The sequence below is a fragment of the Cynocephalus volans genome, chromosome 13 (genome assembly GCF_027409185.1).
Source record: "Cynocephalus volans isolate mCynVol1 chromosome 13, mCynVol1.pri, whole genome shotgun sequence".
NCBI classification, from domain to species: domain Eukaryota; kingdom Metazoa; phylum Chordata; class Mammalia; order Dermoptera; family Cynocephalidae; genus Cynocephalus; species Cynocephalus volans.
Window position 1 is genome coordinate 20,679,579 of NC_084472.1, and position 9,741 is coordinate 20,689,319.

The following is a 9,741-nucleotide window of genomic DNA, read 5'->3' on the forward strand; positions in this document are numbered from 1 at the left end:
ATTTTTTGTTTTTGTTTTCCCCCAGCGGGGGCTATCAGTGAATGCTTTACAGAATAGGTGGCTTTTAAAGTTAAGATGGATAGGATTTGGAAGCTTGGAAATGGTTAGGAAAGGACACATTAAGCAAATGAAATAGTACGAACAATACTGACCAAGGTGGGGGATGGTGGGCAGAGAGACTTGAAGAAGGCCTTGCACATGACAGGCCACACTGCAAATGCATGGAACAAAACGTGGACTGAATTCTCAGCAGGGCCAACAATTTTCTATCTTTCCCTAGTCAGTCCTGGAGGCAGGAAGCTGAAAGAGCCTTTGAGATACCCAAGTGTGGACGACGATGGGTGGAGAGGGGAGGTGTGGACCACATGTATAAATTGGTGGTCATCTGCATTTTGGGGACTTGGAGCATGGGTCTGCAGGAGAGGGCCTCGGAAGAAAGACGAGTGAGAAGAGAAGGCCAGGGCTGCGCTTTGTCTCCTGCCCTTCACAGCACTGTCTACCCTCTTCACATCCCTCACCCTGTAGCTCCCTCTACACTCACAATTCACCAAGAGAACAAAAGATGAGAGCCTCCAGAATTCTTACCGCCAAACCAACAAATTTATCTGCCCCCACAGCCTTTCTTCCTTTTCCTTTTCTGTAAAAATGGAAGAGGTATCTTCCTGTCCAAGGCCAGAATCTCCACTGGTGTTCATGATCCCTCCCTCCAACTCCTCAGCAACCTCACGCCATCAACTCCCTCTCCCACCTTCAAGTACTCCAAAATGTGCCTGCTGCTCTCTAATCTCAGCTATCCTTTAAAAGCCCTCTTGCCAGATAGTACCCTCCCTCCCTTTCCTCCTTCGGAGTTACACTACTTGCATGAGTGTTCTACACTGGCTCTATTTCCTCTCCATTCTCTCTTATACTCTCTCCACTCTGGCTTCTGTTCCCACTATTCCATTGAAACTGCTGCTGCTGAGGACACCAAAGGCCTTATTGCAAAATCCAATGGACCTTTACAAGTTCTTACCTTCCTTACCCTTTTGGCAGTGTTTGACACCAGTGACCTACTCCATCCTTCTGAGAATGCTCCTCTCTGAATTTCCCTGAGCTTCTTGTCCTTGGTTGTTCCCTTAAATGTTCCAAGTTCTGCCTTGAACTCTATCTGTCCTCATACTCTTCTTAGGTGAGCTTATGTTCTTCCATGGCAATAAAAACTCTCCAGATGCTCATGTCTCCCAAATCCGTAATTCAGGGCCCAACATCACTCCTGAGCTTCTGACCCACACACCAGGTAATCAAACTCAATATAAATATAACCAAAAACGACAATTCCTCCTCCTCCCTCCGCCAACCTGCTTTCCTGTTTATATTCTCCTTCTCAGAGGTAAGCACTTTTGACTCTCTTCCTCTATCCTCCCCATCCTACCTTTTCCCATACCCCCCAATCCTAAACTATTATTTACTTTATAACCAAAGGATGTTTCCAAAATATAATTCTGATCATCTAATTCTTTTGCTTAAAATTCAATTCTGCCTTTGGAATGTAGTCTAAACTCCTTAGCATCACACAGCCCTGCGTGTATCCAGATTCATCTCTCATCACTACCACCACAGTATTTTACACTTCAGTAATTATGAACAACTTTCAGTTCCCTGTATTGACACAGTCTCTGATGATTTAGAAACTTTGCCCATATTGTTCTTTTGTGCCTTGAACTCTCTTTCCCAGCTTCTTCATCTTGCTGATGTTTATGCTTCATGAAGTCTGAGCTTAGAAATCACTTCTCTCCATTGACATCACCAAGGTCGAGGAAAAGAAAAGAAATTACTTCTCTCCAAAGGCATTCCTAACCCCTTATAACTGGCTTAGGTGACCCTCCTATAGGCTTTCCTATTACCTTGTACATCTTGGAATGAGCAGAAATGAAGCCATGGTGGAACCTAAAACCTCTAGGGCTTTAGGAAAAAATTTTAAAGAAACAGTTTTTTTCTCTTAGCATGCATTTCTCTGAATTCCCTCTTTTCCCATGGTTACCTGATATTTTGAACCATAGTTATGGGGCAGGATGACATTATTTACATAAGTGTAGAGCTGTTTTCCAGATCCTGAGTGTTAAACAGACTAATGTCCGTTTCTGTTACTTATAACGAAATACTTAGAACTGGGTAATTTATAAGAAAACAAAATTTATTGCTTATAGTTTCAGAGGACAGGAAATCAAAAGTCCAGGGAGCACATCTGCTGAGGGTCTTGGTTGTGGTGACAGTAACCCAGGGGTCTCGCACGGCAGAAAATGGTGGAGCATAGAGAGACAGACTCTTCATACTCCATTTTTTTAAAAAATTTTATTTTGTCGATATACAATGTGGTTGATTATTGTTGCCCCTTACCAAAACCTCCCTCCCTCTTCCCTCTCCCCCCTCCCACCCAACAATGTCTTTTCTGTTTGCTTGTCGTATCAACTTCAAGGAATTGTAGTTATGTCTTCTCCCCCCGCTCCAGGTTTGTGTGTGTGTGTGTGTGTGTGTGTGTGTGAATTTATATATTAATTTTTAGCTCCCACCAATAAGTGAGAACATGTGGTATTTCTCTTTCTGTGCCTGACTTGTTTCACTTAATATAATTCTCTCAAGGTCCATCCATGTTGTTGCAAATGGCAGTATTTCATTTGTTCTTATACCTGAATAGTATTCCATTGTGTAGATATACCACATTTTCCGTATCCACTCATCCGATGATGGACATTTGGGCTGGTTCCAACTCTTGGCTATTGCAGAGTGCTGCGATGAACATTGGGGAACAGGTATACCTTCGACTTGATGATTTCCATTCCTCTGGGTATATTCCCAACAGTGGGATAGCTGGGTCATATGGTAGATCTATCTGCAATTGTTTGAGGAACCTCCATACCATTTTCCATAGAGGCTGCACCATTTTGCAGTCCCACCACCAATGTATGAGAGTTCCTTTTTCTCCGCAACCTCGCCAGAATTTATCGTTCAGAGTCTTTTGGATTTTAGCCATCCTAACTGGGGTGAGATGGTATCTCAGTGTAGTTTTGATTTGCATTTCACGGATCCTGGGTGATGCTGAGCATTTTCTCATGTGTCTGTCGGCCATTCGTATATCTTCCTTAGAGAAATGCCTACTTAGCTCTTTGGCCCATTTTTTAATTGGGTTGCTTGCTTTTTTCTTGTAACGTTGTTTGAGTTCCTTGTATATTCTGAATATTAATCCTTTGTCAGATGTATATTTTGCAAATATTTTCTCCTACTCTGCTGGTTGTCTTTTAACTCTGTTAATTGTTTCTTTTGCTGTGCAGAAGCTTTTTAGTTTGATATAATCCCATTTGTTTATTTTTCCTTTGGTTGCCCATGCTTTTGGGGTCGTATTCATGAAGTCTGTGTCCAGTCCTACTTCCTCAAGTGTTTCTCCTATGTTTTCTTTAAGAAGTTTTATTGTTTCAGGGTGTATATCTAATTCTTTAATCTATTTTGAGTTGACTTTAGTGTATGGTGAAAGGTATGGATCTAGTTTCATTCTCCTGCATATTGATATCCAGTTCTCCCAGCACCATTTGCTGAAGAGGCAGTCTCTTCCCCAGTGTATAGTCTTGGTGCCTTTGTCAAAGATCAGATGGCTGTAGGTGTGTGGGTTGATTTCTGGATTCTCTATTCTATTCCATTGATCAGTGTGTCTGTTTTTATGCCAGTACCATACTGTTTTGGTTATTATAGCTTTGTAGTATAGTTTAAAGTCAGGTAGTGTTATGCCTCCAGCTTTATTTTTTTTGCTCAGCGTTGCTTTGGCTATGCGTGGTCTTTTGTTATTCCATATAAATGTCTGGATAGTTCTTTCCATTTCTGAGAAAAATGTCTTTGAATTTTGATTGGGATTGCATTGAATTTGTATATCACTTTGGGTAGTATGGACATTTTCACTATGTTGATTTTTCTGACCCAAGAGCATGGGATATCTTTCCATCTTCTTGTATCCTCTCTAATTTCTCTCAGCACTGGTTTGTAGTTCTCATTATAGAGATTTTTCACCTCCTTGGTTAACTCAATTCCTAAGTATTTTATTTTTTTGGTGGCTATTGTAAATGGGCAGGCTTTCTTGATTTCTCTTTCTGCATGTTCACTATTGGACAAAAGAAATGCTACTGATTTTTGTGTGTTGATTTTGTATCCTGCTACTGTGCTGAAATCATTTATCAACTCCAAGAGTTTTTTTGTAGAGGCTTTAGGCTGTTCGATATATAGGATCATGTCATCTGCAAACAGGGACAGTTTGACTTCATCTTTTCCAATCTGGATGCCCTTTATTGCCTTCTCTTCTCTGATTGCTCTGGCTAGTACTTCCAACATTATGATGAATAGGAGTGGTGAGAGTGGGCATCCTTGTCTAGTTCCTGTTCTTAAAGGAAAAGCTTTCAGCTTTTCCCCATTCAGGATGATATTGGCAGTGGGTCTGTCATATATGGCTTTAATTATGTTGAGATACTTTCCATCTATACCTAACTTATAGAGGATCTTTGTCATGAATGAATGTTGAATTTTATCAAATGTTTTTTCAGCATCTATAGAGATGATCATATGGTCCTTGTGTTTGATTTTATTAATATGGTGTATCACATTTATTTATTTGCATATGTTGAACCAACCTTGCATCCCTGGGATGAATCCCACTTGATCGTGGTGAAAAATTTTACATATGTGTTGCTGTATTCTGTTTGCTAGTATTTTAGTGAGGATTTTTGCATCTATATTCATCAAGGATATCGGCCTGTAGTTTTCTTTTTTGGTTATATATTTACCTGGTTTTGGTATCAGGATGATGTTTGCTTCATAGAATGAGTTTGGGAGATTTGCGTCTGTTTCAATCTTTTGGAATTGTTTGTAAAGAATCGGTGTCAATTCCTCTTTGAATGTTTGGTAAAATTCTGCTGTGAATCCATCTGGTCCTGGGCTTTTCTTTGTTGGGAGCCTTCTGATTAGAGTGTCAATCTCCTTTATTGTTATCGGTCTGTTCAGATTTTCTATGTCTTCATGACTCAGTTTTGGGAGCTTGTGTGTGTCCAGAAATTCATCAATTTCCTCCAGATTTTCAAATTTTTGGCATATAGTTGTTTATAGTAGTCTCGAATGATTCCTTGTATTTCAGATGAATCAGTTGTAATATCACCTTTTTCATTTCTAATTTTTGTTATTTGAATCTTCTCTCTTTTTTGTTAGCCATGCTAAAGGTTTGTCAGTTTTATTTATCATTTCAAAAAACCAACTTTTTGATTCATTGATCTTTTGTATTGTTTTTTGGGTTTCAATTTCATTAAGCTCTGCTCTGATCTTAATGATTTCTTTCTGTCTGCTAACTTTAGATTTGGATTGTTCTTGTTTTTCTAGTTCTTTAAGGTGAAGTGTTAGGTTGTTCACTTGCCATCTTTCTGAGGTGAGCATTTAATGCAATAAATTTCCCCCTTAATACTGCTTTTGCAGTATCCCACAGGTTTTGGTATGATGTATCATTATTTTCATTAGTTTCAACAAATTTTTTGATTTCCTGCTTGATTTCTTCTTGGACCCATATGTCATTAAGTAGAATGCTGTTTAATTTCCATGTGTTTGTATAGTTTCCAGAATTTCGTTTGTTATTGATTTCTAATTTTAATCTATTGTGGTCTGAGAAAATACATGTGATAATTCCAATTTTTTTGAATTTATTGAGACTTGATTTGTGACCTAATATGTGATCTATCCTGGAGAATGATCCATGTGCTGATGAGAAGAATGAATATTCTGAGGTTGTTGGATGGAATGTTCTGTAGATATCTGCCATGTCCAGTTGGTCTAGAGTACTGTTTAGATCTTGTGTTTCTGCTGATTCTTTGCCTAGGTGATCTGTCCAATATTGACAGTGGGGTGTTCAGGTCCCCTGCTATTATGGTATTAGTGTCTATTTCCTTCTTTAGGTCTAATAGAGTTTGTTTTATAAATCTGGCTGCTCCAACATTGGGTGCGTACATATTTATGATTGTTATGTCTTCTTGATGGATCAGTCCTTTTATCATTAAGTAGTGTCCCTCATTGTCTCTTTTTATGGTTTTTAGTTTAAAGTCTATTTTGTCAGATATAAGAATAGCTACTCCAGCTTGTTTTTCTTTTCTATTTGCATGGTAAAATCTTTTTCCATCCTTTCACTCTTAGTCTATGTGAGTCTTTGTGGCTGAGGTGGGTCTCTTGAAGGCAGCATATACTTGGGTCCTCCTTTTTAATCAGTCAGCCAGTCTGTGTCTTTTGATTGGGGAATTTAAGCCTTTTACATTGAGTTGTTATTGAAAAGTGTTGATTTATTCCTAGCATTTTATTGATTATTGTTTGGTTGTCTTAGGTGTCTTTTGTTCCTTGCTTTTTGATTTACTGTTTGTTTTCTGTGTTTGTTGGTTCCTTAGGTTGTAGATAGCCTTTTTGTTTGTTTGTTTTCTCTTCGTGAATGCCATTTTTATTATACTAGTGGGTTTTGGTTTTTCTTGGGTTTTTATGGCAGTGGTAGTTATTTTTCAGGAACCAAAACCAGTACTCCCTTGAGAATTTCTTGTAAGGGTGGTCATGTGGTGGTGAACTTCCACAGTTTTTGTTTGTCTGAGAAATATACTATTTGCTCTTCATTTCAGAAGAATAGCCTTGCAGGGTAGAGTAATCTTGACTGGCAATCTCTGTCTTTTAGTGTTTTGAATATATCATCCCATTCCTTTCTGGCTTTTAGGGTTTGTGATGAAAAGTCTGATGTTAGCCTGATTGGGGCTCCCTTATAGGTGATTTGATGCTTCTCTCTTGCAGCTTTTAAGATTCTCTCTTTGTCTTTGAGTTTTGCCAATTTGACTATAACATGTCTTGGAGAAGACCTTTTTGGGTTGAATATGTTTGGAGATCGTTGAGCTTCCTGGATCTGAAGATCTGTGATTTTTCCTATACCTGGGAAGTTTTCTGCCACTATATTGTTGAATATGTTTTCAGTGCAATCTCCTTTTTCCTCCCCTTCTGGAAAACTCATGACTCAGATATTTGAGCACTTATGGTTGTCTGATATCTCTCTCAGATTTTCTTCAATGCCTTTGATTCTTTTTTCTTTCTTTCTTTCTTTTTTTTTTGTCTGCTGTGTTATTTGAAACAGCCCATCTTCAAGTTCAGAGGTTCTCTCTTCAACTTCCGCAAGCCTGCTGGTTAAACTCTCCGTTGTGTTTTTTATTTTGCTGAATAACTTCTTCAGTTTGGCAAGTTCTGCTACATTTTTTTTCAGGGCATTGATTTCCTTGTATATTTCCTCTTTCAGGTCCTGTATACTTTTCCTTGTTTCATCATGATGTCTAGCTGAGTTTTCTTGTATCTCATTCAGTTTTCTTAGAATTATCACTCGAAATTCCTTGTCAGTCATTTCAGGGGCTTCTTGTTCTATAGGATCTAGAGCCTGAGAGTTATTATCCTTTGGTAGTGTACTTTCTTGATTTTTCGTATTTCTGGTATCTTTTCTTTGATGTTTATTCATTGTGGCAGGGGGTTTCACAGTCCACAGGTTTGACACTATTGACTGACTAAGATGTTGCTGTGGTTGCCAATTTGGTATGGCTACCTCAGTGACTGCTCAGTTGGCCACTAGTGCCTTGCGTGTGTGGTTGCCTCGGGTCTTGGGCCTCTCCTTGGAGCCACCTCTCTGGTCAGCTTGGACTCTGCCAGGCTTCTGGATCACGGGGCGGTACCGCAGGGTGTGTGGTCTCTGCTGAGCTTCCACCTCTCGTGCTGGACTTCTCCCTCTTCCGTGTGCTCTGGCCCAGGCTGCTGGGATGCACTGAGGCACCGCAGAGCATGTGGTCTCTGCAGAGCTTCCCCTTCCCCTGCAGGATGTCTCCCTGCTCTGTGTGTGCTAGGCCAGGCTTGGGATGGAGCTGGTGGCAGCGGTGAAGCCTACCTGCTGCTGGATTGCGCGGCAGTGGCCCCCCCACAGGGTGTGTGGACTCTACAGAGCTTCTATCTCCCCTGCTGGACGTCTCTGTGCTCCAAGTGCACTAGGCCAGGCAGGGAATGGAGCTGGGTGCCTGCGGTGAAGCCTACCTGCTGGATCACGCAGTGGCGGCCCCACAGGGTGTGTGGTTTCTGCGGAGCCTCCGCCTCCCCTGCTGGACGTCTCCCCAATCTGTGTGCACTGGGCTGGGCTGGGAATGGAGCCGGGTGGCGGCGGTGAAGCCTATCTGCCGGATCGTGCGACGGCAGCCCCACAAGGCGTGTGGTCTCTGCAGAGCTTCTGCCTCCCCCACTGGACGTTTCCCCATTCCATATGCACTTGATGTTATGTTTTTATAGTTTAAATCGGTTGATTTGTGGGAGAGAGTGATGCTATGGACTGTCTATTCTGCCATCTTGACTGGAAGTCTGAAAATAGAAGTTTTTATACGTGCCTCCTTAGCATACCTTCCCTTTTGGCACTAATATTGCTTCAGAAAGTAGCTGTTAAGTAAATAAACTGTTGAATAGTGCCACAAGCTGGAATTTGGAACATCTCTACCTGGGCTGCTAATCCCATGCAAGAAGCTGCTTCAACTCACAGCATCAACGACTGTACCTTCAACAGTGCTTCACCTCTACTTCTCCCCTCTCTCCCCATACTTCCCTTTTAAAGCCCTCAGAATCACCCCCTGACCAGCATTATTAATCCATTCACTACAGCATGGTCCTATAATCTGGTCACCTCTTCAAGGTCCCATCTTTCAATTACCATAATAGGATTTTCCACCCTCTTAACACTGTCACAGTGGGGGTCAAGTTTTGGGGGGACACTCAATCCAAGGCACTGAGAAACCAAGGATGACATCAATAAAGCTATGCTGGTTCACTGCAAAGTAAATCAAAATCCTGTGGGACTCTAAGATGACATCAAGGATGAGAACAGAAACTAGACGGAGCCTTGACAAGATCTGGCACCTGGCTCCTTACACAGAGTCCTCACAACTCACCTCCCCTACCCTCCTGTTTTTCAATTCCCTTAACCTCCTCCTTAAAAAACTCCTCAGTAAATCTGAGCCTTGGCGATGGGTTAGCTTACCATCTCCTTCAGGTTACCAGTCCTTAATAAATCTGCCTTCCTTTTTCACCAACATTTGATTTTCAAGTCTTTTCTATTTGGCAGAAGGGAGCTGGACTTGGGATCAGTGACATACTTACTCCAATAATAATATTGATCACTCTGTGCTGCAAATGACTCTTGATTTATCTATATCTTTCATCAGACTAGAAGTAGATTAGAGGCAAAGAATGCCTTGTTCACCAATTTACCCTCTTCATTTAATTCTGCTAAAATTGAAGCAAGAACAAACATCAAATTGATGGTGAAACTTGGGTGGAAGATTGGTAAAATTATTGATACTTCACAAAGTTTATAGAGACAATGCTCCAAATAAATCAGTAGTTTACAAAATGATAACTCATTTTGAGAAGGGATGAGACAATGTTGAAGATGAAGCTGGGAGTGGCAGACCATTCACATCAATTTAGGATGAAAAAAATTAATCTTCATGCCCTAATTGAAGCGGACCAATGATTAACAGCAGAAACACCACCAATACCACAGACATCTCAACTGATTGTGCTTACACAATTCTGACCGAAAAATTACAGTTCAGCAAACTTTCCACTTGATGGGTGCCAAAAGTGTTGTGCCCAGATCAGTTGCAGACAAGAACAGAGCTTTAAATGGAAATTTTAAAC